Source organism: Callorhinus ursinus, unplaced genomic scaffold, assembly GCF_003265705.2.
Source record: "Callorhinus ursinus isolate GAN/ISIS: 27379988/994484 unplaced genomic scaffold, GSC_fseal_2.0 scaffold4, whole genome shotgun sequence".
Taxonomy (NCBI): Eukaryota; Metazoa; Chordata; class Mammalia; order Carnivora; family Otariidae; genus Callorhinus; species Callorhinus ursinus.
The window spans coordinates 112816327-112836726 of NW_027397066.1; positions in this window are offsets into that span (position 1 = coordinate 112816327).

Genomic DNA, 20400 nt, shown 5'->3' on the forward strand with positions numbered 1-20400 from the left:
AAATATAAAAGTAACTACTACAACTCAAGAGGAAAACAAACAAACAAACAAACAAAAACAACCAATTAAAATACGGGGAAAACATTTTAATAGACATTTCTTCAAAGAAGACACACAGATAGGCAAAAGGTACATGAAAATGTGCTCAACATCGTTAATCATCTGGGAAAGCAAATCAAAACCACAATGAGGTATACCTTCACACCTTTTAGGATGGCCATTATCAAAATAACAACAACAAACAAACAAAAAAAAACAAAACAGCAAGCGTTGTTGAGGAGGTGTAGAAATTTGAAACTTTATACACTATTGGTAGAAATGTAAAATGGTTCAGAGTATGGAATTTTCTCAAAATGTTGAAAATAGAACTGCCATGTGATCCACAAATCCCACTTCTGGGTATTTATCCAAAAGAATTGAAATTAGAATATCAAAGAGATATATGCACACTCATGTTCACTGCAGCATTAGGTAGAAACAATCTAAATGTCCACCAGCAAATGAATGGATAAGGAATATGTGTCATACACAAACAATGGAATATTTTTTCATTATTGAAAAAGGAGGAAATTTTATCATATGTTACAACATGGTTAAATCTTGAGGACTGTATGTTAAATGAAATAAGCTAGTCACAGGACAAACACTGCACGGTTCCACTTTCATGAGGCATCTAAAGTAGTCAAATCTGTAGACACAGAGGTGGTTTCCAGGGACTGGAGGAGTAGGAAATGGGGAATTGCTGTTCAGTGGGTGTAAAGTTTTAGTAATGCAAGATGGAAAAGTTCTAGAGTTGTGCTGTACAGCATTGTGTTTTTAAGTTAAGACTGTAAATTAAAAATTTAAGAGAATAGATATGTGTTTTTTACCACAATAAAAAATAGTAGTATATTTAGATAAATCAAGTATTTTTTTCTCTGTGTATTAGTTATTAACTAAATACCTAGAGTATCTGTATTTGTACTAGGACTCTAGAAAAATATGAATTTTGTATTGACAGTGACATTATATGAAAATTAAGCACTTTCATTTTATTCTATAATCAGTGTTTCTTTGTTTTAAAATGTTTCTTTTTAGGCTTGTGAAATTTATTTCCTGTCTCTTACTTAGAACTTTATATAAGAGTTTTTAATGATTGCTTCTTTCTCAATTGAATATTTTATTGTCACAGACTTGGGATCTTGAGTGATTACTTCATTTAGCTTGATTATTTTCTTGTCCTTGAACAATTTGTAGAGATTGGCTCTAACACAAGATAGAGTTTTAAGTACAACATTAAATCTTCAGGACACTCATAATATAATTTTGCTCAGTGTCCCTTGACAATCCTCAGAAATATGATCCCCCCCGCCCCACTTACGACCTAATACCAATGTTATGATACAAACATACCATGAGTACTATTTACAGCAAACAGATGGTTAATTCTGTGATACTATTTTCAACAAATGTTACTACTTTTTAAAAAAACAGATTTTCTAATCAACTTTATATTCAAAGTTGTATTACTATACTTAAATTTATCCATTTGTTTGAGTAGTATTTATTGAGTCTACTATTGTCGAGCAATATTTGGGGTTATATGATGTGAATGAGTTAAGTGTCTGCCTACCTAGTTTATAGTGACCAATGAGGTGACATGGAGATATACAGTCTAGTTCAAAGGCAATTATAGCACCGAACTCTGATAGGAAAGTGGAGAAAAGGAAGTAGATTATTTAGAAATGTAGTTCCTTTAATTATAGAATAAGGCATTTAGATGAGATTAACTCCAAGGTCACTTCTGATTTTATGATTTGGTGAGACTGTGATATTAGGATCATAGAATATATAAGTACTGTCTGCTAGTAGCACAGGATTAGATAATAAGAATGTCAGTTACAGCATTTATCCAGACACAATTTCTCCTGAGAATTGCTTTGATTGTTAACAGAATGATCTTATAGTAATAAATAGTAATAAAATGCCTCTCTTTCCTAAGTATTGTTCAAACTTATAATAACTTAAATGAATTAACCAGCTTTGGAAAGGTCACTTTTCCAATAAATGGCAAATTAAATAAAGAAAAAAGGTTAATAAAATGATTTAGACTCATTTACTGTTACTTACAAGGGTTATTCTGTCTGACATCTATATGTGCATAATTATAGCCAAAGCTTTAAAATTGTACAAAATGCTTTTTGCCTTTTTCCCCCAGTCAGCAGAGCAAAGATTATATCTAAATGCTGCATTTTCGCATGTTTGAAAGCAACCTCTCTTTTCATAAATGTGCAACTGTTTTGGTTGGAAACAGCTGCAGCTGCTGCTAGACATTTTCTGCCTAGAGATGTGCAATGGGCAAAGAGAGTGAAAAATCTAGCGTGGTCTCTACATTGGGAAAGGGGGTTTTGCCTGGTGTTGAGAGCAGGGTTGCTGAAAATAGGAGCCTATCATAATACGTAAAAAGAAACAAACAGAGGCATGATTCATATTAAGACTGGAACATAGATACAGAATTTAGAATCCAATTTTTTTTCATTTTTTCCTGCAGATTGTTTTTTTTATTACGTTATGTTAATCACCATACATTGCATCATTAGTTTTCGATGTAGTGTTCCATGATTCATTGTTTGCATATAACACCCAGTGCTCCATGCAGAACGTGCCCTCTTTAATACCCATCACCAGGCTAACCCATCCCCCACCTCCCTCTCCTTTAGAACCCTCCTTTGTTTCTCAGAGTCCACAGTCTCTCATGGTCCGTCTCCCCCTCCGATTCCCCCCTTTCATTTTTCCCTTCCTGCTATCTTTTTTTTTTTTTAAAACATATAACGTATTATTTGTTTCAGAGGTACAGGTCTGTGATTCAACCATCTTACACAATTCACAGCGCTCACCACAACATGTACCCTCCCCAGTGTCTATCACCCAGCCACCCCATCCCTCCCACCCTCCACCAATTTAAAGAACAAAGAACCTGATGTTACCTGTTGCCTCTTCCTGCTTGCTGCCACCTGGGTATTTCATTAGGGGCTGGATCAGCAGCAAGAGCTACACTAATGGGTGATTTCCATTATAATCCCTAGGAATTCACTGTAGCTTCCTCTGAGGACACTTCTCAGTTTAAATTCTTTCTGCAGGAAAAAAAAGAAAAAGAAATTAGATCCCAGCTTGAAAGAAACTGTGTTTTTTTTTTATTTGTATATTATTGTAAACCCCAAAATTGGTATAAAAGTTCTGTCTTTTTTTGTGAGGAAATCTTATTAAGTAACATGGAGAATATTCACCTTTGGAAAACAGAAATGTAAGGGAAAGCCTCAGAGGCAGAACAGTGAGACTGAGTTGAACAACACCTTGTGTCGGCCATCCTGTTCCCTTACTGGGTAGTCAGGGAGGTGGAAATAGAGACAGAGGGATAAAGACTTTGAGATGGAGTTAGAGAGATAGAAATAAGAGATAGAGAAAGATCGAGATAGAGAAAGATCGAGATGGAGAGAAACTAAAATATCTCAAATTCTAATTATATAGCAGGCACAGGAATCAAAGACAAGTAGGACGTAGGCCCTAAGACACGTGGATAGATAAATTGGAAATCTGTGGCTGATTTTATTGTGGAAAACTAAAGGGGCCACACAATCTAGACTGAATGGATTCTGATGTAACTGTCACATGAATTTGGAAAATGGGCCAGATTTATTCAGTTAAAATTGGAGGAGTATTGCTGGATTTAAACAGTGAGTTAAAACTTCCTATAAAATCCCTTTCCTTCCCCCAACTGCTATTGATAGCAAATATACAAGAAACTGGTGATTATTCCAGTTTAATAAATAAACACATTGAAGATTATATAGTTGAGCATAGAAAAAAGAGGAACAGCTCTACTCTATTTCTATGCATCAGAGCCTATACTAATAAGTCAATACAGTGCTCGGAATTTTAACCTACACCCCAAAAATGTAGATCTGGATTCTGAGTAATCTGTATTTTTTTCTCTTCACACAGGAGTAATAAGAAAAGCTCTAGAGAGAAATAAGTGAAACAGAAAAACATTCCCACTTCTTTCCTTTTTGAGTCTTGTGCTGAAATATAAGAAGTCCAGGCTACCTATTTGATGAGAGAGACCAGGTGGAGTGTCAGCGAGGGACCAGGACTTTGAGTAAAAAGCCATCTCAGGTCTTCCAGCCTCAGCAGTTAGAATCAGCTCAGTGAAACCCCACATCTCTTGCAACAGAGACCAGCTATCCTGCCAGACTCTATCTGCATTCTTGGTCCACCGAATGGTGACAAAAATAAAATGCTTACTGTTTTGAGCCATTAAGTTTTAGGGCTGTTTATACAATAATACATATTTAGAACAGTTTACTTAATCAACATACTATTTAAAAATAAGAGCAACAAACATTTTCTTTTTTTAAAGATTTTATTAATTTGCGAGAGAGAATGAGAGACAGAGAGCATGAGAGGGAGGAGGGTCAGAGGGAGAAGCAGACTCCCCGCTGAGCGGGGAGCCCGATGCGGGACTCGATCCCGGGACTCCAGGATCATGACCTGAGCCGAAGGCAGTCGCTTAACCAACTGAGCCACCCAGGTGCCCAAACAACAAACATTTTCAAATACTATCTTTTAAATGAGGGAATACAGTATCTATCAATCATTTTTGGTCAAACTACTATACGATCAAGATTGAATTAAGCATTTACAAGTGGAAAAAAATAGGATAGAGAAGGACTAGTTATGGGCATTGAATTCATTCAGAAATAATAATGCTACTGAAAATCAGAATTTAAATTATATGAACTTGGAAAATGTTAAATTAATAACTAAGCAAATTGATAGTGAGAGCAGAGGAGATTAGAGAATTAGGCAATTGCTATTATCATCACTTTTCTAAGTAAAGAGTCAATTAAACCACAGAGCTTACAAGAATTGTAATGACTACAACACCTGAATGCCTTTCAGACATTCTTAACCTTAGTGAGTCTGTCAGAAGTGGTATTCTTTATTTAATAGGTATATTTACTTGACTATCAACAATTTGCCTTTTCCGTTTTAACAAATATAAAGTTTATGCTATAATATTCAAAATAATAATATGTACATTGAATATTGTCTGTAGCTACGTTGTCCAGTGCAGTGGACACAAGGCACATTTGACGATTAAAATTAAAATCAATGAAATAAATAAAAAATTAAAAAAAAGCTTAAAAAAAAATAAAAAAATCAATGAAATTAAATAAAATGTAAAAGGCAGTTTTATACTTTTGCTAGCCACAACTCAAGTGTGCAATAGTCATATACAAGCATGTCTCCGAGGCATTGCAGGTTTGGTTCTAGACCACTGCAATAAGGTGAATATTGCAATAAAATGAGTCAAATGATTTTTGGGGGGGTCCTAGTCCATATAAAAGTTATGTTTACACTATACTGTAGCCTATTAAGTATGCAATAGCGTTATGTCTAGAAAATGTACATATCTTAATTAAAAATAGTTTATTGTTAAAAAATGCTAATCATCATCAGAACTTTCAGTGAGTGGTAACCACTGATGACAGATCACCATAACAAATATAATAATAAGGATAAATTTAAAAGTAATGCAAGAATTACCAAAATGTGTCACAGAGCAATGAAAAGAGCAAATGGCGTTGGGGAAAATGTGCTGATACACTTGTCTGAGGTGGGGTTGCCACATATTTTCAATTTGTAAAAAACACAGTATCTGCAAGGCACAGTAAAGAAAAGCGCAATAAAACGTAGGCTGCTATGGCTAGTGGCTACCATCTTGGAAGTGTGGATATAGAATGAAGTCTCTCTAATGTTTAATGTTAACAATAGTCAGTTGTACTACAATTTGGGGTGTTACTTATGTTTTACCTTTATATTTGTACTTTCTAAATTGTTTGAATAATTTTTGTTATCCTTGTATCATTTTCTTACAAAAAGAAAGCAGAAACTAGAATGATTTTTCTTTTTTAAAAGTCTAGAGGAAAATAATAAAATAGAGAGATATGGAAGATTATGATTTCAATTTTTGTATTTTTAGCATTTTGAACATTTTTTAAAAATACACTATGGGGTGCACTCAATTTTTCTGTAAACCTTAAACTACTCTAAAAAATGGAATCTATTGAAAAATGCAATAGGAAAAGGAGTTGGGGAAATATTCTTGGTAAAAGTAACAGTTTTTGAAAAACTTGGAAGTGATGAAAATCATGGTGTATATGGGAACTTAACACAAATTCAACGCAATCTCTGTCTAGTTTAGTTTCTCTTTAGAAAAAGCAGCAGTGGGGCACCTGGGTGGCTCAGTCATTAAGCATCTGCCTTCGGCTCAGGTCTTGATCCAGGTCCTGGGATCGAGCCCCACGTCAGGCTCCCTGCTCTGTGGGAAGCCTGCTTCTCCCTCTCCCACTCACCCTGCTTGTGTTCCCTCTCTCGCTGTGTCTCTCTCTGTCAAATAAATAAATAAAATCTTAAAAAAAAGAAAAAAAAAAGCAGCAGTAGCTGCTTAGCAATATGATACCCAACTTATGTGAGCACCAGGGATCTTGGCATTAAGTCTCTTCAAGCTATAAAAGAAGCAGAGGTGAAAAATAGTGATTGTCACTCACTGTCCGAGAGGCGTTGATTGTGAGTGCCATTACAACACCATTGAGGAAAGGGTAGAAATGGGTTGGGGGTATATTTTGAAGAATGACTGCCAGTCCTACAAGAATTTAATTTATGATGATAAAGATAAAACAGTACTTTTAATATTTCTATCATGTCCATAAATTTCACCCGCAGAACTGTATAATATGGAAAGCACAAACCACACGAAATAATTTAGAACTTAGTTTAAAAAAATCTTGTGGTGAAATGGAGGAGCAATCATTTCTTTATTTAAAATCCTACAAAATATAAGAATTTGGATGCTCTTGATTCTCAACTCCATTACCCCCACACCCCTCTGATTTGACCCAGTCTTTCTCAGTGTATTTCACACCTTTTTGGACTATAATAAGGAAAGAAGAAGCTGTTTAACTTTGATGTAACCCACCTATTTCCCATTTCTGCCTTGCCCTACACAGACACAAGAGAGTGATCTGCAATTTTACAGATAACTCTGGCCAAGCAGTGATAGTGTTCAGTTAATTACTCCCTCATCTTTGATGCAGTCTTATCATCCAGTTTCTCTGTATATGGTAGATCCTGTCTCTGAAAGCAGTCCCTCTGCTTTTCAAAACTGCCCATTCAGCCATTCTTTATTGATATATTGATTTCTTACAATTATTATTATTATCATTATTATTACTATTATTGCTGTTATTATAGGTTTTTGCTAATAAAAGGCAATGTTCTTTAGAAAAGAGTATATTCATGCATAGTATTTTTACCCCTAATTGTTCTCATGTGAACATACATAGTAACATTGTCAGCAGTATTAGTTTTGAGTACAAAATGTGAGCTATATTGCTTTGAGTGAGTTTGTATTTGTATTTCTTATTCTGCTAAATTAAAACTCACTAGTCATTATGTGTGTGCTGGCATCAAAAACATTACTTTAGTGCATGATTAACAATGCTAATAATGCTAAGAACAATGACAACAGCAACTATGTAAGATGACTTTAAAGACAGAAAAGAGAGTGCAATGTGGCAACTCTCAAATTTCCCCTTACTAGCAATTAAAACTCATTTGGGAAAGAGAAGGAAGCCAAGCAAAGTTAGATTCAGAGTGCTGAGATAGAATCTGTTTAAAAAAGAGAGAGAGAAAGAGAGTATTGATTTACAAGGCCAACATTATGAAATAAGTTTTGTGATTTCCAATTAGCCTACTGTCATGCCTTTTTTTTTTTTTTTTTTTGTAACTGGTACTCGAGAAAACACCACCTCTATATTTGCATTAAACACACATATGAGGCACTAGAATCAGATATATCTATAAATTTGATCTAGTTTTATAACGTTTAAAGATATTTAGAATTAATTTTGATTCTTGGAAAGCAGCCGATCTCAGAAAAGAGTATTGCTAAAAAATAATGAATTGAGAAATAAATATTTCTCTTTAACTTAAAATCTACTCATAGAGTACTGAATAACAGAGCAGTGTTGAAGAGTGGTTTGGCATTAAATGGTTAAGACTTCATTTATCTTACATTCTCTTTAATATTTGCAATAAAAGTGAACCTGCTCATTAATCCAAATCCAATGCAAACAAGGGAAATTATAAAGGTCTATAACTGGGAAATATAGTCTTTCCTTATAGCGATTAGAAAATAGGAAATCTTCTGTTTTGGTTTAAATATGTTACTCTTAGCCTAAGTTCAGCATTTTTTGAGAGTAACTGGTGAATGTTGCCAAATTCGGTCTCTACAATACTCTGGCACAGGACAGTACTGCTATGTGTGAAGAATAATCCAGGAGACATACTGCAAACTTATTGTAAACGCGCATTTGCTATTCTGCTCCTTCTTTAGTCAGAGTAAGAAGCAAATTATGGATTCGTTCATAAGTCAAATAGAGCTGAAGGCAAATCCTACCTTTGCTGCTACAATGCTCTATAATTTTAGATGAGATCTTTGATCTTTATCAGTTTGTTTCTTCTATTTAAAAAATGGGAAATTTTGAAAATATTTATTTAAATTCTTATTAAATTGCCCCTACTAATTCAAATTCTTTATTGAACTTCTGACTGAATTAAGCAAAAGATGAAATTTATACATTATTTGGAATTTTCTCAACCTTGATAGTTCAGAAGACAGACACCACCCTCATCAATTCTGCTCCAGTTATAGTCATTGCCAAGAAAATTTCAATGAGGAACATTGTGAGGGCACAGCTTCTTTCAAATTCAGCAGGAGAGAATATGATGATTAATTAGTGATGTCTGAAGGTCCAGTAGGGTTGTATATTTGCTAGTTATGTAAACCATCAATCATGGTCTTAAAGTGTTTTTTACAGATAGCATGTGATTTCCTGTTCATATCATAAGTTCTACTATAATACAGCAAGAAAAGAATAATTGATCTAAACCAGAAAGTTTAGATCCAAGGGACAACATGCTCTTATTAACTCTTTGATTTTGGTTATGTTTTGATTTTTGTTGGTCCTTTTTCATTATTTCTAAAATGAGATCAAAAATATCTACTGATAAAACTGTTATAGGGCATATATAAAATAATTTATGTGAAGGCACTATGTCAATTATAACATATCTTAACACTACATATTCATTATTTTATGATATAGGTCATATTTAGACTATTATATTTAGCATGAGACATAAATTTTGGTTGAATTTTTTTACAACTGGTAAATGTAGGCTACTTTAGTTGGGTTATAAAGTCTTGAGCTCTTTAAAATCACTTATTTCTCAAACCACTGTAGCATTTTAATGGAAATTACTCTACATTAAAATGAATAGGAAAATAAACCATTATTCTGGATCAGAGTCAGGATGATGATGGGCATATTTACTATTAAAAGGATAAATCAGATATTTACATTTACATGATTTCATCTGTATTTGAATACACTTTATATTGTAATTAGTGCCTATTTAAGTATCAAAAGCATTTCATTTTCTTTTAGTTTTAGATAATTGATTTTCAAGCTTCTTAATTTCAATTTCATGTCTAAGGGAATCAGATATATTCTCTATGTAAAAATCTGTGTCCAATGCCTCCAAGTTTGGATAACAAGAACACATTTTAATTATCTTGTTTAAAAATAAGGGTAAATTGTAGGGGTACTTAAATTTATACTGTAGAAAGGATGCCACACCCAGAGTTTCCCCTCTCACAGATTTTTCTCCCCCTCTGTCACTTAGGATTATTCCCTTTCTTTTGCCCTCTACATGCAATTCATTAAAAACAATTTTTACCACATATGTATCTCTTCAATCCATTCATTTCTTTCTGCATTTAGTCCCTGTGACCTAATCCCTAAATTAGCACTATTTTTTTCCCTGGACTATTGCAATAACTTCCTAACAGGGTTATCAATATTTCCTCTGGCCGGTTTCCTAATCCATTTTCTGCAGTGAAGTCAGATCAATCATTCAAATAAATCAAATCTGATCTTGGCACACTTCCCTGCTGAAAATGGCATTTTTGGGTCTTATGTATGTCTCTAGCCCCATCCAATCCCATATTCCTCCTTTGCTTTCTCCCCTCCAGCCATGCTAGTCTTCATTTCCTCATACATCTCCCTCCCTTCCCAGTAACTTTGCTTAGGATGTTACCTCTGCCTGGAATGTTCCTTCTCTCTCCATCAGATTAAATTCTCAAGTCAGAGAAGCATTTTTGGAATTTAGTCGTCACCACAATATAAGCTTCCATAGAACCATTTCTCTTTTTAATAATTTTCAGCACTGAAATGCTGCATGAATATGTGCAAATACATTAGTGCTCTCTATCCCTACTTTTGGATATGAGTGCAGTACATGAGGGCTGGATCTTTTTAGTATTTGCTCATCATTGGATACTCATCCCCTAGAAGAATCCAAGCCTAAATCAACAATAAGTAACTATTGACAGGCACCTTGTTCTGCACTATAGATATGTTATTTTATTTAACCTACACAATAAGCCTATAAACTGAGCATAGATATTATTTTTAAAAATGAGGAACTGGAGGCAACAAGAAGACAAGTAAATTGTGGTGGCCACATAGATGGTAAATGGAAGAACTGAGTTTTGAACAAAAGCCCTACAGGACTCTAGCTCCAGAAGCCTGCTAAGAACCTCTACGATATACTGCCTCACTGAGTAGACAGTTAGAGAACATAGGTTGAATGAACAGCTGCCCTGCTTTTTAGGACAGTTATAAACCATGATGGTTTCATGGCAAAATAAATAAATAAATAAATAAATAAATAATAAATAAATAAATAAACCATGGTGAAACAAATTTGTTTCTACCCATATATTCAAAAATTGGATCTTAAATAATTTATTTAGTATATAGTTTAAGTTAAATAATATGATTTATAGCCTCCAAATTCGGTGAAATTCATTTGATATTTTTTTATGTGGTATAGTACAAATAGAATGTAATTGTGTTTACATAAGTATGCCAAAAGTTATGCAGCTTCTGTATGTAGGCTAAAAACTGCAAATATTTGAAAGTTTTCTTACATAGTGAATAATATTCAGATGTTCAGTAAAGGATTTTAATGGTGATTTCTCAACATCTTATTCAGACAGAAATTTAACTTGATAATTCTCTTATTGATTAATGAAAGGTCAGGTTTTCTTTTTTTTTTTCTGTCTAACCTGTGATTTTAGATAATGACATTTTTCTTCATATATAGTGTACCTACTTAGAGATAAGCACATAGACTTTATGTATTTCGATATAAATAAAGAAAATGTCCTATTTTCTGTATACTTGGTCTACTGGGAGAAACAAAAGATTAAGTGCAGTTTGATTAAGTGTATAAAATGGAGAACAATAATTTATTCATGGAAAAATTTCAGGACCAGTAAGCATTAACCTGTTGAATATTGGAAAAAAGGTATTGTTTTTCTTCTTTTATAAAAATCATATAGTTGTAAGAGTTTCATTTGGAGACCAAGAATAGTTTATTATGCTTCTAGGATAGGATGTGGAGGATTTGATATTGTAGAGGCAAACAAGATGGGCATGGAGATACTAAAAAATTAAGGTAAAAATGTTAGAATTGGCCAGATCATAATGAGGCTTGATATTGTAAGGATTGTCAACTTTTTCCTGAATGTTAATGGCTATAAAAACATGCAGCAGACAAGTGACAAATTCATATTGTCATTTTCGTAAAATCATCTTTGGGAAGGATGTAAAGATGGATAGGGATGAGAGGGATATTTTTCCAGTATGGAGTAACAATTAGAAGGTTATTTTGGTAAAACAAAAATTATGAGCACTGTACTAAGGTTGTTGCATTAGGTCTGAAGTGAAACGGAAGTATTCAACCTGATATGGTGACTTATTAAAAGTGAGTGATGAAGGGAAGGAAGAAGCAAGGGTTAATATCAAATTTTTAACCTTCACAGTCATTGGAATAGGGATGTGATATTTTTCTGTCTTACTGTCCCATGAAAACTGCCTTGGAATCTGTACATAGTGGGCTTTTCATTTCAGGGAGCTTTAGGCATGCTCTCCAATATAAATGATTTGATTTTAAATCTCAAAATAAATAAACCATCTAAACATGAGGCTCATAAAAACTCCACTTTCAGGTAAGGACATTTAGGAATAATGAAAGTAACTTCTGAGAGTTACATAGCTAATAAATGGCTGAACTAAGAGATGAATCCATATCCATCACTCTCCATGGAATTAATCACTATTGATCATTTGCTGTGTGAAAGATGAAATGCATCAAACAATTAAGGAGATGATTTTATTCAGATTATTACAATAGGAAGTTCTCTCGATATTAAGTATCATTTCGAAGAAAAGAAGGGAGGACTGGGTTTATGGAGCAGATTAACAAAGGAAGCATCAGAGAAATTTAAGGGAGAATGGAGGAATGATAAACAGCAGTCTTATTTGAAGGGTGGAGGCAGCAAATTCACAGACTATACAAGAGCAGGTTGGTCCTTTGTGATTAGTTATTTTTCAGCGCACAAAAGTGTAGGCGGTTTCTTGACCATCACTGTTTTCCAGAAATTCAGGCACAGATAAAGTTCAACATTGTCATTTGTTATTCAATTAAAATAATTTGTTAAAGTAAAAAAGCTATGCAGTTGGGATAACTTAGCAGTTCATGCTAAATAGAGGATGACAGTATTTTTTTAGTAACCCCAATTAGTAGTTACTCCATGTAACATAATGAATATGTACATAATACATAGTTTATTCCAAAATCTCCACCTTTTTTCTTACTTTATTTTCCCTAGGTTTCAAAACATGTTTCCTGCTAGGTACTTGAAGTTTCTGTACTTATATTCTCTAGGAACTCCAAAGTCCAAATGCTCAAAACTAACTCATTATCACCTTTTCTGAAACATGCTTATTTTATATTCCTTCTACAAATATCCATCCAAACATTCACATGAGAAATCTCAGAGTGACCCAAGACTCCTCCCAATCTCTCACCTCACACAGAGAATCAGTTGAAAAATTTTGTTCATTTTGTAGCCTAAAGTGCTCTATAGTCTATTTTTAAATCTCCACTGCAATTCTTTCACTATTTATTTTAACATTTGCCTTGTCTTCTTACTCTTATTGCCATCCTAGACCACTGTCTCTCATCCACTTTGTGGCCAGTTAAGTAATGATAGAAAATAGTTCTTGCTTGCTCATTAAAAAAAAGGGAAAACAAGAATACACAATTTTCCATTTCTTATGAGATTTAACCAATGTACTGTTATATGCATTCTTGCATAATCACAAAGACCTTTACGCCATGTCACCAAATGGTTTTCCTCGCCTCCTCTGCTATCACTTCCCATCATTTTTGATCTCTACTCTGGCATTCAATATATACTTGCATATGCCTTCCACAGTATGTCTCCCATTCCTGTATACGAATGTCCTTCTCATCCATGTGGGGAATGCCTATGCATCCTGTAGGACCCAGCTCACAGTTAACTTTCTTTCATATGCCTTTGAAAACTATTGCTTTGGATATAAATCTGTGGGTCTTTTTATTTTCTAATGTAACCCTTTATTTTAGCCTCTTCTCTTATCTCAATTGTGAATTAGTTGAAGGCATAAATTGTAGGCAAATACAGCATAAGAAGGTAGTTAAAGGCCCAGTCCCTAGATTACAGTGATTGAATTCCACTTCTGACCTCAGTATATATTAATTGGGTAACTTGGGGGATACTGCTTAACATCTTCAGATCTCAAATTCCTCATCTATAAAATAGGAAAATTAATTGAAATTACCTTGTAGGCCTTTAGCTTTGCTTCATTTTATCCATGTGTATCAGTTCAAAAAATGCTCATTAGACAAGGTGCTTACTATAGAAGTAGTGATATTTTGTCACCTTCATTATTATAATTGTTATTTTTAAAATTTCTAGCACCTAATATAGTACCTAGTAATAATAATAACAATAATAATAATAATAGTTTTATTGATCAGTAATGGGGTATCTGCTGGTGTGCTTTGTAATATTAACACAGTTCATACTCACAACCACTTTCTGAGTTCTGTTTCATTATCACTCCTATTTGCAGGTGAGGAAACCAAGGCATAGAGATGTTGAATTGTGGAGGATTTAAACTCAGGCAATCTTGGGCGCCTGGGTGGCTCAGTCGTTAAGCATCTGCCTTCAGCTCAGCTCATGATCCCAGGGTCCTGGGATCGAGCCCTGCATCGAGCTCCATGCTCCGCAGGGAGCCTGCTTCTCCCTCTCTCACTCCCACTGCTTGTGTTCCCTCTCTCACTGTGTCTCTCTCTGTCAAATAAATAAATAAAATCTTTAAACTCAGGCAATCTCACTTCAGTGCCCTTGTAAATAATCACTATAGTTGAATACCTCAGTATGGAATAAAATATTAGATTATGAATGAATTTATCAAATGTGGTTTGTATAAGATCAAAATTGAATGTACTTAAACTTTATTACCTATACTTCAACTATTAGGTTTCTAATTTACAATACAAAATTAAGGATATTTCCTCTAATAGAGACCACAACTGTAATATGTGTACAATGCATAGAGCCCAATTTATTAGATTAAATACTTAATTTGGATCTCAAATAGGAATTTAAGAGAAACAAGGAAACAGATCAGTTGCAACCACCTAATGTGCAGTGGTTAGTATAGGTCTTCGTGACTGAGGACCTAGGGTGATTGAACACTTGGCATACAAAATAGGTACCTTCTGAGAAAGAAGAATCATCAAATTTGAAAAGTGGTTCTATTTTAGAAAATGAAGATAAAAAAAATAAAAAATTTTCGTAAATAATGTTTTGCCCATTCCAAAATTGAAACTGTTGTTTTATTTGGGATATAGTTTTATTCATTGTAAACTATAATGAGGGGCGCCTGGGTATCTTAGTCGGTTAAGTGTCTGCCTTCGGCTCAGGTCATGATCTCAGGGATCATGAGCATGGGATCATGCTCAGTGGGGAGTCTGCTTCTCCCTTTCCCTCTGTCCCTCTCCCCCTCTCAAATAAATAAGATCTTCAGAAAAATATAAACTATAATGAATATAATATATATATTACATTATATGTAGCTTTATTTATTAGAAACTATATACAAATATACTATATATAATTATTCATTATATTAAATTTTATTTTGGTGAAATTCATTCAAAATATTATTTTAGGGCGCCTGGGTGGCTCAGATGGTTAAGCGTCTGCCTTCGGCTCAGGTCATGATCCCAGGGTCCTGGGATCGAGTTCCGCATTGGGCTCCCTGCTCCTTGGGAGCCTGCTTCTCCCTCTGCTTCTCTCTCTCTCTCTCACTCTCTCTGTCTCTCATGAATAAATAAATAAAATCTTTAAAAAAATTATTTTAAACTGACGTATTGAAACATAGGGTTTGTAAAGGTAATTCTTCATTTTATGACTGAATTTTGGATAGATTTATAATATTATAATATGTAAACCATATTCTTCTTTTAAATGTTAACCCTGATCTCTCTAATTAGATATGTGAAGGACTGCATTATTTTAACACTTACAAATGTAGAGATTAGGAAGAAAGAATAAATACCCACCTAACCTAATTATCACTAGTTTTAAAAAGGCTTTTACCACTTAAATGAAAGATGCATGGTAATGTTTCTGAATTTGGAATCTTTTAAAAGCCAAATAGTCATCAATCAACTCTATCTTCCACATGTACACATAAAATTAGCAACAGAACTTTGTTGTATTTAAACTCCTGATATACCCATACATATGTGTCATATATATTTATCTTATCAATAATACCACATTTATTCCTCACAACAACCCTCTTAAGCAGCTTATATTTCTATTCCTATTTTAGAAATGAATAATCTGAGCTTTAGATGATGAATTACGACCAAAGAACACATATCAAGTTAATTGGCAGACACAGAACATGAAGCCAGATACTTTGACTCAAGAGCAATAAAGGTTTTATTGAATCCTTTTATTTTTGAGGCATGTCATTTCAATTCTTATTAAATAAATATCATCTTATTTATGTTAAATAGATATTAAAATAAACAATGTAAGTCGCAAGTATGCAATTTTTTCTGATAGAGTGGATAGGAATGCTGCATTACAAAATCTTGGAAAATAGAATAATAATTCCAAAGAACATCTATAATGGTGTTATATTATCTAGATTGGCCCATTTGTTGAACTGGAATCTTAATTATTTGAAATGAAGAAAAATACTTTTCTTTACAATGCTTAGTGGACTTCTTCTTTCTTCTTTAATTCATAAATTTATTCCAAATATTTGTTCATTTATTCCATAAATATATTTGAGCATATTGTAAATGCCAGGCACTCTGCTTGAGGTATTCAGTGCTGAATACCTCATGGTATCTGACTCTAGCTGTTCTTTATTTCATATCTTCATAGAAAGCAAACAGGCTACTTAAGAATGACGAGGGTAGAATTTTTGTTTTATTTTTTATTTTTATTTATTCATTTTTTATTTTAAGTAGGCTCCACACTCAGCACAGAGCCCAATGTGGGGCTTGAACCCTCCACTCTGAGATTAAGACCTGAGCCAAGATCAAGAACTAGACTCTCAACCAACTGAGCTACCCAAGCCCCCCAGGGGAAGCATTTTTGAAACATTTAACTAAGTGTTGAATTGTTGCTGCGAGGAATAATAGTATTCAATTTCTATCTAAATTGGTTTTTTGTTTGTTTGTTTGTTTGTTTGTGGACTTTTTTTGGTCATCTTGGCTCTTAGTCTTTTCCTTATTTTCTCTTCTGTTGCATTTTACCCCACATTTGGATGGTTGCGGTGTTGCTGAACTATTATGCAAAATGAAAGAATTGTCATTTTCTATCTGAAATGCTCAAAGTTTATATATATATTTTTTGTTTGAAGTTTTTATTTTAATTCTAGTCAGTTAACATATAGTGTACTATTAGTTTCAGGTCAAAGGTTATATATATATATATATATATATATAAATATAAAAGATTGTTTTATTTATTTTAGAGAGAAAGAGAGCATGAGCGGAGGGGGTTAAAGGGGGGAGAGAGAGAGAGAGAAGCTGAGCCGGGACACCCGCCATGGGGCTTGATCTCACTATCCTGAAATCATGACCTGAGACAAAATGAAGAGTTGGACGCTCAACTGACTGAGCACACAGTTGCCCCCAAAATTTATATTTTAATCACAACAATATATTTTCAAGATGTGTAAACTTCTCTGCTCAATTTCAGTTGCATCTGTTTCTGAGGATGGTTCTCTCTAATCTGGGTAGTCTCTACCCTGGATTTTGTTCTTGAAATAGTTTAAAGAACTTTCTGATACCTAGTGAAAAGAGAAGGGCATCTAAAACAAATATTACAGAAAAAGTCCTGTCATTCTAAAGACTATGCAAATTCTTTTTTCTTCTCCTACAGCAGATACGGGTTTTTATTATTTAACAATCTTGTTCCCATTACATCTAGGTAGAGCAAAGATTTATGAAAAAGACATATAAAATAAGAATTTATAGATGAAAATAATAGTACTATTATACCACAGGGGTCAAAATCCTTAATGGTTATTTTAGTATCATAGGAAAATATTAATATTTAAACTAAACATAAGAAGGAAAATGAAAAAAATTATAATCAGACATTCTAACTTCCAATTAAATATTATAAATTACTCTTGAAACTAAACAAAAAGCAATAAATCAGTAGGTATATGCAGATACTAGATAAACCTAAGAAAGTTTGCTCAATTAATTACTCATTGGCATTGTATAAATAAAAATGAATCAGAGAACACCCTATTTAAAAAGTAAAAACTTTATAATTTGCACTAAGATGGTAATCACTTGGTATGGAAACTAAGTATTTAGCATTTCTCCTACTTCCATTACATACAATTATGCTTTTTAGGGATTTTTTGGCTATTATTACATACTATTAAATTGACAAGGGATCAATAAGTAGCTATGGATATAAAATACTATCTTCTTAAGATGTTACCAAAATGTGTGCTGTGCCACATTTAAAAACTTTAAGATGCAACTGGCAATTTAAAAATCACCATGTAAACGTATCGTTCTTGCTAAGCAATTAATTACTTCCATCCCATTTAACTGCAAATAAGAAATGCAAATAAGAAATAATTTGGCTTTGCTCAGCTGCTTGAATATATTTGTTTAAATGCTTTATTTTTATATTGTTTTAAAGATCACCAGAAGTAAAAATAAATGTAACTAGAATAATATGTTCTTGTGTTATTTAATGAACATAGAAGGTAATAACTGAAAAATACATATGGTTTGAGAACAGTTTTTTTTTAATTATTGTTTAGAATGGCTTTTATATTTTTGGCTTTTGAAAGAATTTTGATATCTCCATTTGTTCCTCCTGCTGTAGCTCCTTCTCCTGCTCCTCATCACCTCCCACTTTTCCTCCCCCTAAGAAAGATTTGAGAAAGAATGGAAAGTCTCCAATCACCCCAAAGCTGTGCACTAGATTCCTACTCTTTTATATGGGCTACTCAGTCATGTTGGCCTACTGTGGATTCAAACACTGGCTGACAGTTGTCACCTTCATGTTGTACGATCTTTCCCATTAGTAAAGAGCCCTGCTGTGCTCAGGTGAGGGCATTCCACCTTCCTTTGAGGCCCCAGCCCCTCATTGTTGTATAGAAGACTTTCTCACAATAAATAATATATTCAATACCTACTAAGGCTCAGGCACTCTTCTAGGTCACAGGGATAAAATAATGAACAGAAGAGCATCCCTTTCCTCATGTAATTAATATTTTTGTAGGTGCGCAATAAAGCACATTAGAGATTAGATAAACTCTCAGGGACTGCTTGTGAAGGTGATTTTATAAGGTGAGAATTAAATGACGAGTAGAGGGAATGACATGAAAATCACAGAAAAGAGTTTTTCAAGTTTGGGAGTTTTAAAGAACGAACTCTTAGGGAAGAAAAAGTGAGAGAAGGAAAGCTGGTGTGGCTGAAACTAAATGCATGAGAGATGGGTGGTTAAAGGTGAATGTGGAAAAGAAGTGTGGGCACAACCCACGGGCCTCTAAAAACAATTGCAGTGTCCTGGTTGGAATGAAGAATTACCTCTAAACAGACTTCAGGTTAAGTCCTCAGAGAAGACCATCTTTTCTCCAGTGTACGTCAGGATGAAGGGAAAGTTAGTTTCCCAGTTACCTCCCTGCTCCAACACATACCTCTGCACACATTCACCTCTACTTGCAGATGTAGAGTAGTTACACATATAGACATAACATGCATATGGAGAGTCCAGTATGCATTTGGGACTACTCACAAAGGAGTTGTTCTGAAAATGCCATGGAAACAAGCTGGGCTGAAGGGCTAATGCTACCTCCAGTCACAATCACTGAACTATGTGATAGAACACAAACCAAGATTGTTCCAAAAAAGATTGCTAATGTGTCCAGTTTCCAGACCACAATAGTGAAGGAGCTGGCTCTGTGTTCCACTCTTTATGTAACTTAAGCACCCAGCTCAACTCTTAAGAGTCCATGTTCCAAAGTCCGATTAGCTAGACTTCTGTGTGCTTCCTTAGAACGCAGTGAGCAGAGGGAGAACATTGCCTCTGAAACCATTTACACCTATTAGTCTTTCTCTTAACGAACACTACTCCAGGAGGCCTGGTGTGGGTCCTTGTTTTCCCAATATTTTTGCGTCTATGCAATAACTATAAAAACAGAATTGTGTTAGGACACTGATCGAATGAAAACCTTCATAAACATGGTCTACCCGGAGAACTTTATTGATTTAGCAATAATTGTGATCATTGCAGTCTAAGTATACACAACAGATGTAAAAAGAAAAAGGGAAATTCTATCAACTTCTGGAAATAGAAAGTCTTATTAGAAAGAACTTTAAATTGGAGGTTATAAAACAGGTGTTCAGCTCTCACTAAGGCCCTGAGTAACTTTAGAAAATTCTTGAGTTTTGTAACAGTTGACGACTTTAGAAAAAAAAAATGTATTTACATCCTTCAGCTGCAGGATTAAGGCTGGAACTGAAGATGCTAAGTGCTTTGCCAAAGGTACAAAAGAATAAAGTGAGGAAAGGAGCCAGATCTTCTAATACCCAGAGTTGTTTTTTTTTTTTTTTCCAATTTTCAGTAACTTTTTTTTCAGTGTTCTTTCTTGTATCACACACTCATGGCTAAAGTTAGAGATATAAAATGCTTATGATATCTTCAGCTACATGAATGCTGAATTAACTTTTTAAACAAATGCAATGTGTACTTACAGAACTCTACATATTCTACTACATAGGTGAGTATTAAATAAGTTATATAGGCACAAATGTTTAATTGTTGATCTCATT